This window comes from Rissa tridactyla, chromosome 1 (genome assembly GCF_028500815.1).
Source record: "Rissa tridactyla isolate bRisTri1 chromosome 1, bRisTri1.patW.cur.20221130, whole genome shotgun sequence".
Taxonomy (NCBI): domain Eukaryota; kingdom Metazoa; phylum Chordata; class Aves; order Charadriiformes; family Laridae; genus Rissa; species Rissa tridactyla.
In genome coordinates, this window is record NC_071466.1 from 182,171,235 (window position 1) to 182,192,650 (window position 21,416).

The following is a 21,416-nucleotide window of genomic DNA, read 5'->3' on the forward strand; positions in this document are numbered from 1 at the left end:
AGCAATGTAAACTATCACCTTATTGTCGCTTGTCGTTTCAGGAAGATTCTTAGCCTTGCCCTGTAATTTATCTCTAAATGTAGGTTTTCATCTCCAAAATGAGAAAGAACAGTAACATTCTGAGTAAGTCTGCATGAAATCACTTTTGTGAAGAGCCAGAGCTCACTGGGATGTATCAAAGCACATCTGAAACCTACAGTCTGCAGAAACTTCACAATACAGACAGCTGATACAGACAATAAGAAAATCTGAAGGAAACTTCATTCAGCTTATTTTTTTAAGGGCTCATTAGATGCCTTGTCTCCATCGCTCTGTGAAAGCATGTATCCTGCATGACATCATCGTATTTACTTACACATGAACAATATGGAAACCCCAACCCAGTGGGATTTCCTAGCTTTCTTAAAGCATGGCATTTGTGGTTATGCCTCCAATCATCTCCCCTGGTCTTTGCGCGAGTGTAAGTAAAAGCATGTCATTATCCAGGTAACATCATTATCTGGGATATTAGAAGACTATTGTAGGAGCAGGGGTCTGTGAGAATTACGAGTCAGGAAATCTCCTCGATAGCAGCAATCCCATAAAGCTATACCAGAATATAACTGAGACCGTATTTGACAATAGCACCCGAAACTCATCTCAAACACAGACGCAGTCAGCACTGTGTGCTTGATGCACACCCAGCTAGTACAATGGGAAACTGAATCGTACACTGCTTTGTGTTTCAGCAGACCTCAGGCTTGCACATGCACGTTTTTGTAAATGTCTAGGATTAGGCAACATATCAACAACATTTTAGCTATGACGGCTCTAACATTGTAAATTGTATTTAAATTTCCAATACTGCATTTAAATAAAAAAAATCCAAAATTTTGGTGGCAGGCAACTAGAACCTATCATTCAGCAATTCATTGCTGCTTCTGCTGAGAGCCTACCTCCCTGGAGGAAACACGCGTTGTTTGCTGACCACCGGCTCCTCAAAAGATTTTTGGTACTGAAGCAGGATCCAGAAAATAAAACCGGCCGCAGAGCCGATGCCTGGCCCCCATCGGAACGGCAGGTTGGGAACTCAGACACCACCCTGCCGCAGACAAAGGCTGGGCGGGAGGGGGGGCTCCGGCAGCCGAAAGCCGGTAGGTTTAGCGGGAAGGGTCTGGGTGAGGCCGAGGGGGGACCGCAGGGCCCCGGCGGCCCGGCCGTGCTGGGGGGAACGGGGAGAGAGGAGAGAGCCCGGGGCGGGGAGCGGAGGGGAGGGAGGCGGCGGGGACCGGGCACAAAAGCGCTGCGAGGCGGCGGCGACGCCGGGCGGGAGGAGCGGGGAAAGGAGCCGGGATCCGCCGGCTGGGGAGAGCAGGGGGAGCCCCCCAGGGAAGGGGCCCGCGGACGCCCGGGGACGGCCCGACTCCTCCGCCCGCTGCCCAGCCCGGGGCAGCCTCGCAAGCCCCGCTGCCCAGCCCGGGCGGGACCCCTGCCGCCGCCGCGCTCCGTTCACTTCAGGCCGCGGCGCCCCACGCAGGCCGGGCCCCGCCGAGGCTGCCCGCGCCGCAGCGGCGGCCGACGAGGCGCGGCCATTTGCCTCGGGCCGGTGCCGGCCGCCGCGCCCGGGGCGCAGCCACCCTCCCCCTTCGCCATCACCTACCCGCGGCCCTCATCCCCCTCCGGCCGCGTCCTCCGAGCCGAGCCACCACCCCGGGGGGGGGGCGGCGACCCGGGCCCCGGCCGCTTAACCTCCCCCCGCAGCTCCCCGCTAAGCCGCTTAGGGGATTGCGGCCGCCCGGCCCGGGGCGGGGTGCGGGGGGGTATAGCGGGTTACCTGGCTCCAAGGTGCAGAGCAGGCGCGGCGCCGTGCGGGAGATGCAGCTGCGCTTCTTGAGGACGTTGCTGAGGATGGTGCCCACGCCGCCGCCCGAGCTCTGCCGCTTCAGGCATCGCCCGCCCCGCCGCAGCGAGCCCGTCAGCCTGTCCTGCCGCATGGCAGCCCCGGGCCGCCGCCCCCCGCCCCGCGGCGAGCGCTGGCCAGCAGTACCCGAAAGCTCGCCCTAGGGCGGCGGGGAGGGGGGCATGGCGGGGAAGGCGGCCGGACGGGCGGAGAGGCAACGGCTCTCCCGGCTAGAGGGGATCTGCAGTGCAGAGGCAGCAAAGCCGAAGTGCGGGAGAGAAGAGGGAGGACAAGGAGAGGAGAAAGGAAGAAAAAAAAAAAAAAAAAAAAAAAAAGGAAAAAAAGGGGGGGTTGTGAGAAAAGAGGGGAAAGGAAGAAAAAAAAAAAAAAGAGGAGCTGCTCCCGCCCACAATCCTAGCATCATCGCCTGAATAAACCAGCAGCCTCTCCTCCTCCTCCTCCAGCACCACCTGGGATGCAGCAGCAGCTCCGGTTAGACATAGAGGCAGCCCAGGCGGCAGCGGGGGGGCTCAGCGGCGGCACAGCCCCCCCCGGGCTGCACACAGACCACCCAGCACAGGCAACGCTGACAGGTCTCGCTCTTACAGGGGACAATATTGACATTTCTGCCCAGAATGAAGTGAGCTAAACATCCAGCAAAAAGACTTCTCCCGGGGGATTCTGGCCCGCAGCTGGACACGCACAGAGTGTCCCGCTGCCCCGCTCAAAAAGCTGCCCTGGGAAGGGGTCCCACAAGCGCTACCAGGCCACGGAGCATGGGGAGAGCGATGGATGTAACAGTATCTCAGTGCCAGGGTGGGCTGGGGTCCGGACCTGCAGCCAGGGCTGCTCGGGGACAGCCCCAGCAGCAGCACGAGCCAGCAGGCAGCACAGTTTCTGGTTTCTGACTCTCCGTCACAGAGACTTTGAACATCCTCGACTAAAATAACAGCCTTTTCTATGAATCTAAACTGCAAATGCACTTATTACTAATGATGTGCCATACGTGCACTAAGTAGTTAAAAGAAGCTATCCAACAGCATTTTATTAGATGCATTTTCCAGTGCCATCTGACCTAACAGCATCTTAAAAGGGTTTGATACAGAATTTCAAACTAGTGGTTTGATTTACAACAAGGAAAAGTATTTGAAATAACGATAGCTTTTACAATCTAAACCACTTAGCACTTCAGTGGAAGGAGAGCAGATTTATCACACCACATTAGTTGGGCTCAAAGACAAACCTACGAGAAGTCTGAGGCTACCTGCCAACATCTGTAGCTTTGAAACAACAATTTGTTTCTTTATTAAAAAGTTTTTCTCAGCCACGTTACAAAGATAGGAGAAAACTGGCAACAGAGAAGCAGTGAAGCCAATTATATAAAAGATACACAATATAAAACACCGAAGCAAGCCTTTTTTGAGATCAGTTATATCTATCTTTAGAAGTTACTGTTAATTTTTCAGAGAAGCATGATTTTTGAGCATGCCTCTTTAAATATCTGGTTTGGTTTTGGAAAAAAGTCACTACATTTGAGCTGCTAGCTTGCACTCTGAATAGATAATTAAGTCTGTGTGTCGGTGGTTCTTTTTTTAACAAAGGTGACACTTCCCTGCTGATGTAGATGATGCAAATCACTTCATTTCAGTGCCAGCTGGAGATGATGATTTAGTGGTTAAAGCATCAAATTTGAAATAAATTAATCTCTCTAGGTGTACAGATTGTACCAACGTGACTGTAACAGAAACATTTAGATACAGAAATAACCATGTAATCTTTCTAATATTATTCTCCTCATCCTTAAGCACCATACGCAAATAGCACCACATCACTCTTGGATCGTTTCAAGACCAGCTAACCCAACACACCACATACCGTTGCCCAAAGCCACAGCCAAAGTTGCAGGAAGCACTCATTATCCATACAGTGAGAATCAGTCATCCCACTAAACTGAACATAATCATACGTTACCTTCAATTTTTAAACAATTGCAAATCAGCTCTAAGACAGACATCAGTATTTAACTGATGAGGACAACCAGCTCTCGAAGTGTCCTCATTATTGCTATTTCTCCTAATTGTCATTTTGTCACTCTATAAGAAAAATGGAAACAATCAGGACAATCATTCTGTGACTTGGGACATGGCAACTTCTGAAGACCAGCAAACCATTAAGGACATCTTCCCGCATGCCAGACAACTAATGCAAAATTAATCTTAAGAAAAGAATGCAAAAAAGAACTCCAGGAGACAAAATGAAGAAGCCAAGCCATACTAATGGGTCTCATGACTCACTGGATCATTAGCACAAATGGGTTTTAGAGACACGGATAAGCCTCCCATTAAGCATACATATACATATCCATATCTTAAGGGTAAGAGCCTATCTTTTAGGAAAGTTTGGGGTTTAACCACTGCTCAGACAAAGCCTCTAATTTGCCTGTGGCAAGGCATGTCCTGCACCACTCCCTGGACTTGCAGACATCCAAACATGACACGGCATGTCAGCATCTTGTATAAATTTGCCACTGTTAAGCTGTAAATAGTCTTCAACAATGGGGAAATTTCAAAGTATATGGAACACTACAGCTCACAGACAAATCACCATAGTTTCAAGTTGGTGAAAATGCAACAATTTTGAACCCAAAGATGTCACCAGTCATCACGAATCTAGATTGATCCACCAATTGCAGAGAGGTCTCCCATGTTCACAAGCCCTCACCTGCAATTACGGACAAGACAGATGACACTCAGAAAAGATTTGAGAAACAAAATTAAAACGTTTTGGCTAGCCCGGATATTTCAGCTCCAGATATTTTGTAATATTCAACATGAGAATTTGCTTCCCCCCCCCCCGCCGTAGTTCATTTATTCCCTCCCACACAACAGAGTCGCTTTCTGAAAAAGCTTACCCCTACATTTGGTATCCCTTTGCAGTCTTACCACTGCCTGCTAACTATGCCTTTTTAAGGCAGAGCATACTTCATAAGAAGTAGTAGTTCACATGTATACCTTGCTCGATTGTTACAGTCAGCCGTACGGTGATCGATCCTATGATCACTGCCAGGTACTGACACAGAGAAACCAAACCCATTAACCTTAAACCTTGTCATTCATCACCCACTTCTCTTCTGTCTGCACTGGGACAATGAGGTAGAGGTCAGGCAGCTAGAAAGGGAGAGCGAGCACAAGCAGATGGGGCAGTGCAGGAACAGCAGCAGAAACAGGGCCACAGCCTGATCTTGCTGTTAAAGAAAAGGACACGTTTGTTTGCATGGAGCTTTAACTACCCAAACCCAGGATTAATGGAAGGCACAGCTCACTGGTTCTCTTCTGATGTGTGCAAAGAAGACTGAATGTAATCACAAGGCTAAAAATGGTAAGACATGTTTGGCTGGGTCAATGCATTTCATGAGCTCCCCATCCTCCCCTTTATTTCACAGACCTCCTTTAATTCTGATTCGCATGACAACATCCCAGTAAAACAGTGAGAGTTTGGGGAGAAAGCTTGTTTGCCACGCTGCTGGACACCTGTGTTAGCAAAAATACTTTAAGCAACACACACCCATGAAAAGATTGTATTATAATAAATATATTGTATGATAATATTGTCATACGTTTCATCCGAAAGCATTTTAGAAATTACGTTTAGGCAGTGTCACTACACCAGCTGCTGATAGATCAAATATCAGAAAGCACGTATATATCAATAGGATGAGGGAAAAAAAAAAAAAATGTATTGCCACCACAAGGCAAAACCTATTGTATTGACCACATCATTGGGCCATTGTCTGCTAAGCTCCAGAGTTCCATATAGTACCCTTAGGAGTCCACAAAATGTAACCAGAAAACGTAACCAAATTACCACTTGGCTTCAAACAGCTCTACAGAAGTTAGCGAATCAAGAAATTTTTTAACCTGTACCCAATACATGTTCTGCTGTGCATTCTAGTTCATCATGAGCTTCAAAAGAGAAAAGATTTCACTTTCAAATTGTAGTGTATAAGAGAAAACACATGGAATGAAATATGACCACTTTGGAAGGAAGAAAGGATAAGGCAATTTTAGTTTCTCCCAGGAGGCAAAACTATTTTAAATACATTTAGTTAAATGCATTAACCCACCTTCACCACTGGAGCACAAAATTCCTATCCTACCCAGTTCTATATGTGTTCTATTATTAAACATCCCCCAAGCTAAAAAGAGCTCCACTTCCTTCTGCTTGATCCTAAAAGCCTAAAAACAAGCATGACCCACCTGGAGTTTCACACTCCTCCAATGCGCAAGATGGAGACACCTCTGACAGCTTGAAAAGGGGCCTCTGGCTTGTTGGGTCTTTGGCACTGAAGGGGTACAGGTGCTACAGCGATGCTACGGTGTGTGTCCTTGAATGAGAGAGCCCATGAAGTGGCAGAGCCCAGTGCTCCTCCCACCTCAGCCCACAAGGAGAGCATCACCTCCATCACTCCCAGCACTGCTCTACAGGCTCTGCTACCGACTTGCTGCCTCAGACACTGCAGGTGAGCAGATGCTCTGATCAACCAGCTAGCTCTACTGTGTGGACCACCAAGCACAGAGCTCGTAGTGTTATGTTGCGTATCCACAGTTGCATGGGCACATGAGGACGGAGTCTAGAGGTAAGAGTGGACAGATCTGTGTCATACAGGAGGAGAAACGTTATTTTGGACTAACAGATTCAGTTCTGCCACCAAGCTGGTCTCTGCTCTCAAACAATTTATCCAGGGTTGTCTTTGCTGGACAAAGGATGGTTCCAGAACCAACAGAAAAATTAAGTTTTGCTACTGTATTTGTGCCTAGAGAAGGTTCATTTTACGGACTTTCAACAAGCAGGAGCCAGGAAAATAGTGCAGCATGTTGACACACCACAGTCTCATCAACACAGCATGAATATTTTAAACTTTTCCACTGCATTAGTCATCATTTGTATCACTTTGTACATAAATGTCACAAAAGAGGTCAGGACCTCACTATGTCCTATATTAGATATCACAGACAAAAAGAGCAGAGCCAATCCTTGCCTACAAAGGTATGCAGCGCAAATATAAACTACACAATGGACAGGAAATAACATCTATGATTTTCAGAAACAGAAAACTAAGATTGAAATGATTAGTCTCAGGAAGTGTGCAGCAGAGCTCAGGAAAAAATCCAAAGGCGCTCAATTCTACTCCAATGCTTCCTCTTCCTTTAGGCTTCAGGCTCATAGCCACCTTACTTATTCCTCCCTTGAAAAACTGACAACATAGTAAGTACTCATCAACAGTACCTTCTCTTGAAGGAAGCCCTAAAACAGCCCACTTGTTCTCGGAGCATTTAAGACAAACTTGAGAGTATCTGGAGTATTCTCTTACTTGAGGGCGTGCTCTGGCCCTGGGGCCCTGTTTACAGCTAAGATGCCTGAAAGAGAATATTGCCTGCACATTGTGCAGCCATATCTATTGAGGACTGATCATTAAAATAGCACTGCTTAGCGTAGTGTCTATCTTTCAACAGGAAATTAATCTGCAAGGCTATTAAAGCTATAAGAGCTCCTGTAAAAAGCTCACAACTGTATACACACTACATGATCCTTCAGCTTATCACAATCAGGATTTGGCCAAGAGAGAACTTCAGACTCAAGATTCTTCGTTATGATCTTTAGTATTTTTTTGTCACTCTGCTCCTTCCTTCCCATACACACCATCCACTCCTGTGTTTGGTACTACACATGTGTAGACACTAGGACAGGATCGATGACTGTCGAGAAAGGCAGAGGAAGAGAGAAGGTCCCTTCAATAGAGCCAGCTCTCCTTCACGTCAACATCAGCTACCCACAAATGCATGTAGTAATTTATCTTTTGGGAGCAATGGACAGTTACACCTAGCAAGTGTATTTACAAGCTGAACAATATTCATAACCATATTGCTTCTTGAAATTTTTGGCAGATAAGATGCAACCCGAGAAGTATGCCAAACTTTTACATCACCAGTGAAAACATTTGAAATACCATACATCTGTAATGAAGGCATCTGTAAATCAGTTGTGAAAGCAGTTTCTAGCAGCTTACAACACAATGGGATGGAGCTGTAATGACCGGTTTCCCATCTAGGGAGGCACCCCATTCGCAGGCGGTGAGTCAGTGCAGGTAAGGTTGACTGCAGTCCCTCAATCTGTAGGTTGTTCTCAGCATGGCACGAGATGCTTACGCAATAGAATCATGTGGGTGAGAATATGAAAGCCCTCAAAAGCATCACAGGTTGCTAAAACAGAAGTACGGATGCGCCTGTAACCCCCTTGAACCTGGTTATAACCTCTCTCTGTTTGTGAAGGCATAGCTGTTTCCATGAATGAGGGAGGTGCAGAAAGACTTGACATCTGTACGGTACCAGGGCTGAGGCAGCAACAGCAGAACCGCATGCACTTGCCTGCCAGACCTACGCACAATCCAATACAGTACAAAGACTCTATTTTCCCAAGTTCTTTAGAAAACCACTCAGCAGTAATCCACAAGCTTTTCTTAAACCTCTCCCTACAACACAATCACACTGAAAGCTAGGAATATGTTAATATTCAAATGCTTTACATCACAAATTATTAACTCTCCCCACCGACTCTCACCATCACACCATTAAAAAGCTAGTATTCTGCAGCATCTGGAGTTCCTAGGCAAAACTGGTTTTGAGGATGGAAGAATTAAATTTGCTGATAACACAGCAACCCTTAGCACACAAGTGACAGCAACCAGTGCCAATGGGCTGAGTACAAACGGTGACCTATTTCACGCCAGGCCCATCACTGGGAAGCGGCTATTCCCAGAGCTTAACAGGGAAGAATTGAAAGAATTCCTGAAAAATAGAAACCAAGTCATGTTTTTTAAACATCATATGCCACAGATCAGAGGCACCTCAAATATCGCAGAAGGAAAAGAATAAACCTACTCTGACATTAAAAAATAGATCCGATGTGGAGACCTTGATCTTAACATAGGGTTCGATGGCTGCACGGAAAGGACAAGGCAGAGATATAACTTGGAACTACCCAGGCAAGTAACAAAAAGGGGTTTAAATACAATATTGCTTGATCACGAGACAGGAGTAAGTTAGTTCCCTTATTAAGCCAGTAGCAGAGGACAACAAACTTGCACAACTGAGTAAATCTGATATTCTCTTAAAACTATTTGTATTCACTGCAGGGCCCACAAATCCTAATTCTGGGCTGCAGCACTATGGTAATAGATGTTGCACAAGCACAGCAAAAAAACAGACTGCCTGCTTTAAAAGAAAGCAATAAGAGAAAAGAAAACACATCAGCATATGGAGGAGCACAAGGAGACAGCAAGATGATACTGGAAAGCATGGTGGACAGCAGTGTTAATGTAAGAGGTGCTATTGTGTTTCTGTAGGCTTCATGGCAAAGAGGAGTACCAAGGGACACACATGAAGGAGGACAATGAGGTAGCATAAGGTCAATAAGAGGGATGAGGGATTAGGTTTTAATCAACTCAAGTTCAACATGGCCAAACATCTACAAGGAAATTACCAACACGGGGAGAAACTAAGAAGGTGCTTGTTTTAAAATGTGAAGCGTGGGATGGAGGTAGGAGGCATGAGCTAACCTTGAGTACTGAGCAAGAAGTGACAAGGATGTGACAACAGAGAAGAGTAGGTTGTGAAGAGCTTTGGATATTAAAGCAATGAGAGCAACACATTGACTAGATCTGCGATGACCATAATGGAAGCTTAGGCACCTAGCACTCATGTGAACACTTATCGATAAACATGCTCCAAAAGGACAAAAGAACACCCAGTAAAAATAAAATAAAAATGAAAAAAGAATTTGCAGAAGCTTTCTATGTCCCAAATGCTTCCAACAAGCTCTTAACCAGAGAAAAATGGTAGATAAGTAAGTGGATGGATCCTCTCATGTTGTAAAATTTGGGTGGGAGGGTAGAATTAAACAACAGCATCAAGGTCTTCTGGTGTGTTTTTTTATTTTCTAATTTGGTTCAACTGTATAAATCAACTCTAAAGTTATAATTGCCATTTGAGCGCAGTGATCTGTGTTGTCCTGATGAAGAAAGTAAAAGGGGGACAGGGAGTCAACTTATTTTACTTATTGCCTTCACGTGGCGACATAACAGTAAACCAGAACATACACAGTTACATTAAACAGATAGTTGCATCTCAGGAGCAAGGTCAAAGACGTGTCTTGCAAGGACTGCTAAAGTTAACAATATATTTTAACTGCTGTAGTAACCAGTAGCATAAAGTCTAGAGTTAACAACTGGAATAAAAGTCATAGTACTGCTTACATGCTCGATAAAATATATAGTAAGGATCTTTTAAATTAAATACAAAGTAATGAATTGAAGTGAGGTATCAGGGAGCATGTGCCCCCTTTTTTTTTTGTCAGGGAAATAAACTGCCTATTGAAGCACAGAATTAAAAATATTATTTTGGTAAGGAACATATTAAGAAGAGGCCTACATAAAAATATTGCTGAAAAGCATGATTATAGAAATTAAGAAATGTTCCCTAACCTTGCTAAACAATATAAAGTAAATGCATATCTTGGCCAGCATTCTCAGAATCCTGCTTAAATGCTACACGGTCATTTTAAAAAACAAATCACCAATTCAGCAGAAAAACTAATGCAGTATATGAAAAAAGAATTCTGACAGGTATGATTTGTAGGCATGCTTATGATTTGCAGAAGAATGGAGGTCATCGCAGATTGCAGGCTCATAGCTCTAAAACTGAGCTGCTCTTCCTTTCTTAGAATCTGATTATTTGCTTAGCACGTAGCAAAGAAATTGAATTTTACAGCGTGGATTGACAGCTTCATTGGTCTGAACTACTATTTCATAAACCGCAAGATTTTAATCCCCCCAATATAAATAACAAAAGCAAAACCACCCTATGTCCCCAAGAAAAGATTTATCCATAGACACAACACTATCAAAGATCTTAGATTAAAAAGTAATTGTCAAAGTTAGAAAAATTACTAAGCACAAAGCGCCTTTGCTTTGGTCCAGGAAGCACTATGGGAACAGGACAATGTTAATACATAAAAGTTTTTATATGTTGTTTAGTAGTTATTGCAGTAATGCTAAGGACATCCATCAAAGACGAGGCTCAGGCTGCGCAAGGCCTTCATTAGACACACAGCAAAGAGACAGGTTGTTCCTGCACTGACCAAGGATAACAGAGTCCTGCTTCCAGCAGGGATCCTCCCTCTCCCGGTACACACGGCCTCTGCAGACAAAGCTGTATTACACAGGAACGAAAATAAAACCCCTTCTGCAGTTGGGGAGGGCAAGGGGGTTTACCCCAAGAGAAGCTCATATAAACCCCATAGAGCTCTTAGAACCACAAATCTTCATCAGTCAATATGGAAATCCTCCAATACCGCTCAAGTTCTTTGATCACATACACATTGGTTCCCATCTGGAGATGCCACTAATTCTGTAAAGAAATGGAAACTTTCCCATGAAGTTTTGCACGTATGTGAAGCTACTGCAGCCCCAGGTCCCCCAGACCACGTAATTCCCTTCATCTCCCATGTGGGCCATAGCTTCGCAGAGCACATTCAGCGAGTGTTGGAAAAGGAAGCAGCTAACAAAGCAAACGATCCTCAAATGCCACCTCCCCTTCCTGAAAAAAGTACATACGTTAGTCATTTAAACAAGTTTGACACAGAGACTGTTTTTTTGCTCGAGAGAAAGATGAAGAGGAGAAAACAGTTATCAGTTACAATAACATTACTGCTCCAAGCTTTTTTTCTCAACAGTTAAATGACAAAATTTCAGTTCATAACCCACTCTTAAAGGACAAGTTTATTGAACTGAATGTGTTTAGGATTAATCAAAGGCTCATTTAGGACTGAACCCCTGAGCCATTAAAATTGATTTTGAACACGTACAACACCAGCCAAGCATGAGTTTTGATAACAGCAAAGCTTTGATTGTTTATTTACTACTGCACAGCTTGGGACAACTCACTTCACTCCCCTGAACATGTGCTGCTTCTACCAGCCTTCAAGTAGTCTTGTCTCGTTAAAAGTTTGGTTTTTAGAGAGTCTCGTAACATGTGTTTGTCCAGTGAACAGCTCATTAGGCTCCTGACTTCACTGGGCCTCTCTAGGCGTTACTATAAATATTAGTAATATTTAGTTCCTCAGATTACTATTACTTTTTTAAAAAGATCAGCTACGTACATTGATTATCTCCCCATTCTGATTTCCATTAGTCTCACTGGATAATTATTTTTCCTTCAGGATCTAAGGCCCAATAGCTATTGCTGCCAACGACCACTGGATGAGAAAAGAAATTAACAGTAACATGCTGAGAAAAAAAAACAAAACAACAAAACAAAACAAAACCCAAACCTGACATTAAACTGCTAGCTATCAATGACGCCTAATCCAACCCAAGAACCAAAAACTGTTCATGCTCTATATTTTGGCCATACGTATTGTCTGGATGGCAGGGAAAACGTTGATCAGTACTAAGTTGCTGTAATTTTAGGGAGGTAACTACAATTTACAGGGCACTAAATTTAGAAGCTGTTTCACTGCTGGCAAAACATAGCAAGAGGTTTCCAATTTTTACTAAGAAAGAGATATAAATAATAAGTTTGTGTCACTAGAACATAAGTGTTCTAGTAAGATGATGTAACGTGGAGACGGAACGTGGACTTGACTTCCTTGGCAAATTTCAAGGGTATATGAGGAGCACTCATTTACTGCTCAATAAGCCAAATTCAGGTTATTAACAGCTTCAAGGAGAAAAGCGTTTTAAAATCTGACGATCTCATTTAACTCTTCCTCCAGTGCTGCTCCAGTACAGAATTATAAGCAGGACTATTGATCCAAACAGATTAAGTTCACAGCCCACTTTTCTAGCATCTTGTTTTTAAATGTCAAGCTTATCTCGCAAAGCTGCAGAAACATAGCTGCTAGCACTGCCTGGTGCTCCATAAATCAGTCTATTCCTAGCACTAATTATCCCAAGCAGCTGTTATCCTCCATTTGATCTTCAGTATCCAGGAAATCTTTTCTTCAAAGACTAACTGAACCAAAGAATGTTTAGCATGTGCCATATTCAGAGATAAAATGCATCCGTGTTACTTAAAGGCCATGTATCCTGTTGGGCATTTTCAGTGAAGCCCCATTAACCCTCCTACAAGTTCACAATGGTTAATAAAAGGGAAAAAAGACATTTTATTAGGAAAAAGAGCAGCACAGTTACTCGTATTGAAGTGTAATCCCTAGAAGGATAAGAGAGGAGGCAGTGCTAAACTAGACAAGTGTGAAAGACGGTGCATACAATCTAATTGCACAACTTTTTCTCTCAGGCTGTTTCCACATCCAAAAGCTTGTCACCGAAAGATTAAAGATTGCAATGACATGGCATTATAGCTACGCAGCTCACACAGCCACCCCTGCTGTGAGCTTATACACACAAATAAACCCTTACATCTTGATTGTCTCCAACATTTGCCATAGATGCCACAGCATCCGGTTCCTGCGGGAATCGGAGCAGGGTCTGCCATTGGTTCGGAAGCATGCCTAAAGGATTTGTGAAACACGAGTGCACTCAGGCAGGCTTCTTGCACACCACTCCTTTGTCAGCACCGGCTGTACAACCAGCTTCCTCGCATATTCCCAGCTAACGCAATGAACTCCTGGGTTATACCCTGGACGCTGACAACCCCTCGCAGCAAAGCGCGTGACTCCTTTTGCACGCAGGGGAGCGGGATGAGCTCAGGTTCACGCTCATCCTGAACCTACGTGGAAATCAGCACCTCGCCTCATTTAACCACAATAATCCCAGGGTGACTAAACAAAAGCCTCGCTTTTCCAGTCTTCCAGGGAACTATTAGACTGATCAAACTTTACCACTGATCAGGTATCCATCCTTATAGCTGCTAATGAGCAGAGGTGTCTGACAATTATTTCTGATGTTCTGACTGAGAAGGACTGTAGACGGCGAACAGGCTGTTCTGACTGTTGTCAGCAAACAGCAGCATCCTTCCTTTGGGTGACTGCATGCCTCCTCAGTTTGTGCTCATCAAATCCCACCTTCCAAAGTTACTGCAGTACTAGAGAAGATATCACTAGTTTGAGAACCACTTTGCTCAGGCAAACTAGTATATAAGTACTCCAAGTACTACTTCATAAGTAACCCAACACACACACCCCCATAATAATCTATCACTTTAATCCCTATTTCTAATACTCAGGAAGTACTTTATGTAACAAGTACTATCCAATACATCAACTTTTCATGGCACAGCTGTTGTGAAAAGTGTCATTCAGTGCACTCAGAACTCCACATGCATCACAAAGCTAATCCCGTGAGGTCAGCTACCACTTCACAACAGCAACAGGATTACAGTTACACAGAAGAATATGGAAAAGAAGCCAAGCAGTCAACATCCAAATTGTCCAAAATAAACACAGTCTCAGGTGTAGCACTAACTCTACTGTTTCACTGTTGTCACAGCTGCTAGCACACTGACAAAGAATATTTACAACATCCTATATCAAATGCTGCAGGACAAGAATTTGGTAACGATTCTGCAATCTATACATTCCCATACTGAACAATCTGCATTTTTCTGCTGCCAGTGATGGAATACGAGATGGCATTTGTTAAGAGGCGGCAGGGAAGTATTTTTGATGGAGGTAAGACACTTCAGCGGTGAGACTTAGGGACAAAGCAGCATAGTATGAAGTATGTCACAGGGAAAGGTAAGGGTTCATATAACCCTTAAAGACATAAAAGGAAAAGATATGGCTTCGGAACGCACGTTGGCTCCTCAGCTCCCTAAACCAGCCGGCAATGCCAGTGTTGAGCAGCCAGGGAGTGAGGTGGGGAGATGGCTGGCTCCACGTTCCCAGGAGGAGCTCCGTAACAAAGCTGGTTGGAACCACTTTAATGGAAAGCTGTGCCACAAAGTACCAGCTTGTGGAGAGCAAAGTCCTTCACAGCAGAACGTTATCTTTGATGAAAACATATTTCCAAATGCTAGAAGCATAATTTTGACTCTTTCTAGGATTAAACATTTTAACATCTTACTTGAAAATGGCTCATTACATAACATGAAGTGAAAAAGGGGGAGGTGTCAAAATCTGAACAAAGCATTTCAGTTCAAAATGTAAGCTTTCAGAATTTTGCTTCATAAGCAATTGACTTTTCTGAGTGGGTGTTTTATTTCACGCTGGAACAAGATATTTTAGTTGCTGTATTCTTAACACAGAATTTCCCTCAAAGTGAGGATTCCAGGTTCTGTATCACTCTAAGCACTAGTTTCTTGTCATCTTTTGAATACAATATTCTGCAGTGGCACAGACCACAAGAATTTTTCAGTCAAGATATGACCAAATCAGACAGCAAATCCAGCCTCTTTCTTTCTAGGAAAAAAAAGAATAATATTATCTCCTCTTTAACACCAGAAAAGGAAAAAAATTTTTCTTCATCTTGGGGGTCAATAAACTGAAATTATCCCTGAAGTGGCCTCTGAGGGATACCAAATCTGCACAATCACACAATTTGCCAAGTTTGTAAGGCAACTGACTGGACAGTTTGCCAATTCAGAATTTATAATACAGCTTTGTTTTTACAGTGCAGAATATCAGCAAGAGAAGATGTCAGTCAGCAGAAATATTTTGAATTAGCCAGCCAAGGGCTTCTGTGGACTCATACACCAGTCAGCTCTCTGGGGCTGGCACAGATCATCCTGAAGAGGTGGCTGGAGACAATGAAGTGGGGTGGTCTCTCCCCATAGGGCTTACCAATGCTACTGCTCGTCAAGTGATCAAAGGCGTTAGAATTCATTATCTACAAGATCCATCCTCTGTGTGCACATTCCAACAGCTCCACAATTACACTTTAAGTCCAGGAACATAGTTGAGAGTCCTCCAGAATAATATCCTGTGAGCGGCAAAGGAGCAGCACAGTGCTGCACCAGAATTTTACTGACTTGCTGCTCATGTTAAACTCCTTCCCCTCATGCTGCTTCCCCAAGTCTCAGCATCCCGGCTGCGCTGCTCAAAGACCAGTTCCAAGATCATATTGTCATCAAAAGAAAGTAACCATGGAATTCACTATCTAAAATCTCCCTAGGATTATTCACTTAGTGATTAGCTGTCAGCTTTTACAGAGAGATGTCACTCTTCGTGTGGATAACTTCCAAAACTGCATAAAATACTCTGATAGTAAACTCCAAGTGGCATTTAAAACCAAAAATTTTTGCCCTTGCAAAGCATCAATATATTGTTCAGCATTCCACAGTGCTAGTATTATGCTTGATAACACTCACTTTTCTCTTATTTCTCCCAGACTGACTAACAGATAACCAGAATACACCATGTAATTTACATTAGCCAATACTAAACATGACACACACCTACTCATTGTAACATTTCTTCATGACGTGGTGCACAGCAATGAATGATGCTGTTTGCAGTCCTTCTGCTCCAAGCCTAGTATCAAAAGGAAAGTAGTCTTTCTCAGTTCAGGCTCCCATTGCAATGGTGTAAGCTTTCAGATTTCCCAGAATCGTGTCTGTCTGAAGCTGAATGGAATATGACAACTGAATGGCATTTTTTTACTGAATGGCATTTATTATATGAGTATTTTATATTCACCACTATAGGTGGTTCTTTTGAAGGGTTCTCCAATAATATTTTTAAAGATCACACAATTTATTAATAATGCTGGATAACAATGAACAAGTCAGTTAAGATCACATTTATATCTACAGCCGTTTTCCCTCGTGCACAGCACATACCCAAGGGACTGGCAGGTGAACGTCACCACTCAGATCAAAAGAACAGCTACCCAGTGGCCCAATGCAGCTTATGGACCAAGCACACAGTGACCATCCTCAGTGAGCCAAGCTCCAGCATCCCTCAATACAGGTTCTCTCCTCTTCTAACTGTGCTGTCACTTGCTCCTTGCAAACCGGCACAGGACATAGAATGGATTACAAAATCCTTGCTAACCTGTCCTCAGACCACCTCCACATCTTGAGTCACCAGTAACAGAGAAAGCCTTCGCTCTATGCAGCATAACTAACAGCTTGATGAAAATAGCAATAATTAAAAATCAATAGCAATATTCTAATTATTTACACATGTATTGCTATAAGTAGGCAGCCGATTGTAAAGATAATTCAGCCTACCTTTGGCAACAGTTTAAACAAATGTTTTACGATGACCATGACATTTTCAAGCTCATGATACTGTTCCGTTCCATTTCGCTTTCCCCACCAAAAGGCTTCAAATGACAAAAGATCAGGTAGAACTACATTAAGAACAATTAATTAGGAAAAACAAGTAGCTGCCACAAGCAACATTTCTTAAGTATGCATTTCAGAAAGCCACAGCACCAATTTAAAGGATCAAATTCATTAGCACCCACGAAGGGTAGAAACTAGTAATGTAAACAAGCACACAAATACAGATGAGGTAATAAGAAAGCTACTGAACTGAAACATGCAGCCAATTGAGTCATTTGAGGATGACTCACATGAAATCAGACTCCATAAGAAGTAAACCTCCTATTTTAACCACATCAAAGGAAGAATGTACTTTTGATAGATCAATTAAATATCTATTGCTATAAAAAGTTACTGAAGCAGATTCATCTGGCTTCAAACATCAGAGCTACTGAGTTAAATTTAAAAATGTATTAGACCAACACCCTGGAAATGAGACATGGTTTTCTAAATGAACGACCTGTTTCATATCCACTTGAAAATCTAAATTGGAGTTGGAGGTGAACACGGCAAGTACATGACAGTCTCTCTTTTAATTGCAAAGGCAACACTAGAAATGTCACAGACGTTAATATTTTTAATTTTTAATACAGAACATCCTCCTCTTTAATATATCTTTCAGGCATTAAAGTGAGGAACATGAAAAGCAAATACAAGCTTAAATTTTGGCACCTAATTTATAACAATGGGGATTTGGGGCGGGGAGAGGGGTGTAGGGCAAAATTGCCACAGTAGCAGCATTCACCAAGTAACTCAAATCTTCATAAAGAAAGAAAAAAATAAACAAACCAGAGCAACTGAGGCGTTCCAGGTTAAAGCATATTTATACAATTGCAAGAGTACATCAAATTACTGGGAAGTGAGTGGGAAAAGACAGATAACCCACATGCGTAACTCGACCTGCATGAATTATTACACACGTACACAAGTGTTTGCCCCATGTTATGAGACATCTGATCCAGAGTGGCAATCACGGAATCATATCACAGAATACCAGGTTGGAAGGGACCTCAAGGATTGTCTGGTCCAACCTTTCTTAGCAAAGGCACGGTCTAGACAAGATGGCCCAGCACCCTGTCCAGCCAAATCTTAGAAGTGTCCAATGTTGGGGAATCCATCACTTCCCTGGAGAGAATATTCCAGTGGCTGATGTTCTCATTGCGAAAAAATTTCCTCTCCTCCAAGAACCTTATGAAGTTCAAGTTCAATCAAATCAATATTAGCTGTGTTAACAGTCCACAGTATATTGTATTAAAGCTGTTCTTACATCTTTAATCAAAATTTCATCCTATGAACTAAAATCTGTGAATGTCTGCCTTGGTTTTATAACAAACGTTGAGGGAAGAGGAAGGATGGAGAAAACATGCAAGTAGATAATTAGTGCATGTAGGAAAAAGACAAGAACATATGAAAGAGAACAAGGAACAATGTGAGGAAAACTCAGACACGGGCGAAATAGCCTGACTGAGAGCCAGTGGTAGACAAGACAGAGAGGGGGAAAAATGGAACAGGGCTGAGAAGTACAATATTTAAAGACTGGGATCAAGTGAGAAAAGCTAATAAAGAGAGGAAGAGGGGAAAAAAACGTGGAAGATGGGACAGGACACACAGATGCGGTAGGACTGAAGCTAAAGAGAAACATTGGAGGGAGGGAGCAAGGAGAGAGAAAACAGGAGTTTAATCTTGATGTGCAAGTACTTTTGCATATCTAAGCTGCACTTATGCAGAGACACCTGATGATGGTGATCTTGCCCAGCCCTCTCTGAACCAACTCATACAACTACAACAGCAGGCAAGGCTTTCCCAGTTTCCTCTAAGTCAGTTCCCTGTGAGGAAAGTTGATGCTACAGAGACAGTAACACATTCTCAGAAGTTGAGGAGACTTCATAGCGCGGCCTTCTACCAGGAAACTTTGTCCATCCCCTGGGAACACACAGGGTAACAATCTGTGCCCAGACGATGCCAGTTTGTGCTGGCTTTCTATCGAGTTAAGATGTGCTCCAAGAGATCACTGGTATTGCTAGTAAGTATACACGTAAACCTCTGAGTTTCTGTAGCTGGACTCCAAAACATTCAGCTTTCTCAATCAGGAGCTTCTGGATAACCTCGACAACCATGTGGGAATTAATGATCTCAGTAAATAATTAAGAAGTCATTTCTCAGCAATTTTCCACTACTTCACATATGGAACATAATACTTCCTCTGTGAACAACATTTATTTGACAGCCTGAATTTAAATATTTTCATCCAATTATTGCCTGACCACATTTATAAAGCACTTCACATTTAAGGAAAGGATATGAAAGCCACTAACCTATGAAAAACCTGAGATACGCCTCTATCTCTGCACAAAATAAAATATTCTGTCTCCCTCTACTGGCTCTGTGTTAATTCAAACCAGGAGGAGAAAAAGAAAAACTAGAAAACTAATGTTTATTGTTGTCTTAGAGAATTCTATACAGGAGTCAATGCTGCAGTAGCACAAAAATAATACTTATCTTTAATTGTAGTTTCTAAACAGGTATTACAACAGAGAATACTAAGAGTCCTTCTGAACACAGCATGAGACCTATTTAAAGTTATTACAGGTACATAACACTATAGCTACATAGCACCAAACTAATAATCTCTTTACAAAATTTTCTACTAAAATTATTTCTCCATTAAAAAGACAAGAGAATATTAATGAACTTTCTGTTAATATAACTTCAGCTTATTTTGTATTGAATCAGATTTAAGCATTCCTGCTTGCTTCCAGCCAGACTGAGTTACAATTGAGCTGGATGATTTTACTTATAAAAAATTTATAGATAATATATGCTTTTTTTTTAAAAAATTAAAATGACAGGTAATCAAAGTTTGCGATTCAAAGAACTTCAGGTTTGCAATTTGATCAGTCAAAATATATTTAGTAATATAAGCAAGCTGTCACTATATAAAATACAGGAAGAGATAAAAGAATGAGATGTCTTTCGCCAAGTTCTTCAGATGATAGCTGCAAAACCTGGATTTATTTTTTGCTGAATTCTGCTTTTCTCAAATGATATAATTAAGTGCATAAAGCACTCTGCTTTCTAAGATGGATTTGAAATAGTTCACAATGCTACAGAACAAACCTATATCTTGTTACTCCAAATAAGTCAAAATCACAAGAGCAATTATCTTACTAGATTCACCTCTCCAATTTGATTCATTACATCCTACACAGGGGTTCCTAATACTACACAGGAAATAGTACAAAGGCAAGAACAAACGGTTGGAGGAAAGACGACCAGTTGCGCCCACATTTGCACAGCTATTGATCAAATATTGTCTCAAAGGCACGATCCCCAGGAAATTAAAGTTGCACATCCTACAGCAAGAGTTTATTCCTGCATTCTCTGTATAGTGTTAGTACATTCATACCGAGCAATAAAAACACAGTCTCAATCTACTCCAAAGCTTAAGTTATCAGGAGTCATTCAACAAATCCCAGTGGCTTTGGATTGGATCTTAAAGCAAGAAATAACTAAATTTTTGGTGCCCTGGAATACATACATCTGGATTTTCAAAAATATAAGCTGAAAATTAACCGTAGGTAAATATGCTATGTTAATAATAAAAATATCTCAGCTAAAGAGATGTAATATACAAACCCACACATAGTCTTCAAAAATCTGCAAGCACATGCATGGATATTAGACAATAAACTGCATTACTCTAAAACTTCAGCTATCTCAGTTGTTGCTATCACATTTTAAACATAATGCCCCATTAATTTAAGTATAAAATGTTACCTGAAACTTGCAAAAACACATCCATATTTAGGATGAAATCCCATATCCCTTTCAGTAAATAGGTTTTTACCTAACAAATGAGGTCTGGATGCTCAGACCTTCAAAATTCGTAGTGAAATGCTCTAAGCACTTAAACACATGCAAAATTCAAGTAGTCTCATTTAAAAGGAGACTACAGTATATGCTCAAGTGTTAATGGCACTGAGGACTCAATTATCAAGCTGATGTTGAGAAAGAAAAAGAGTAGGTGAGAAGAAGAAATATGCCTACACAGTGCATGACAGCCAAGAACTTTCATGCTAGGTTTAAGTAAAACAAAGGAACACTTTTAAATACTTAAAAATTAAGTTTTACAGTCATAAACAAACCCTTAACTAAACTACATTAGCACATGCCACTACAGTAAGATTCTTCTAATAAAAAGTTTTACATGCACTTCAAAGCTCCTATGGGCATTTTTGTGAAAAGACCATGCT

The 21,416-nt window shown here is 42.4% G+C and overlaps 1 protein-coding gene across 1 annotated transcript in view; it reads right to left on the reverse strand.

Moving 5' to 3' along the window:
• Nucleotides 1-21,416, reverse strand: part of TBC1D30 (TBC1 domain family member 30) — a 54,276-nt gene that overhangs the window by 29,198 nt on the left and 3,662 nt on the right. The gene's annotated exons all lie outside the window — the stretch shown is intronic.